This window comes from Mastomys coucha, unplaced genomic scaffold, assembly GCF_008632895.1.
Source record: "Mastomys coucha isolate ucsf_1 unplaced genomic scaffold, UCSF_Mcou_1 pScaffold23, whole genome shotgun sequence".
Lineage (NCBI taxonomy): Eukaryota > Metazoa > Chordata > Mammalia > Rodentia > Muridae > Mastomys > Mastomys coucha.
In genome coordinates this window covers 60,165,870-60,166,289 of record NW_022196906.1, presented here as the reverse complement: position 1 = coordinate 60,166,289, position 420 = coordinate 60,165,870, and positions in this window count along the sequence as shown.

Here is a 420-nt window from a genome sequence, read left to right as displayed (position 1 = left end):
CAAGCCATTTCTAATATTAAACTAAAACACCATGTCACAGTAGAGTTAGGGCGGCCACAGGCATTCTGTCCATCCTAACCCAGGCTTCCAGCACAACCTAACCTTAAAGACCTTCTGGTTTCTTCCCAGGAATCAGCTGCAGTCCATAGCTAACAGCACCGGTTGGTTTAACCCATCATGGGCAAGGTTTTGTGAATTCTCTGTCCCTACAGGCCAACAGATGTACACCAAGGTCAGACTCTAGAGAGAAAACCTAGCATGTCAACTTCAGTTTTTCCGTACTAGGGGGCTTGAGAAAACCATGGGGTTGGAAGGGTGAAGGTGAGCAGATAAAGGTACACCCCGGTTCCTGATTGGGTGCAGGGACGAAGGCTCTCTGCTTTCAGAATTTCCAGAGCAAGAAGGAAATTCATAAAAAAA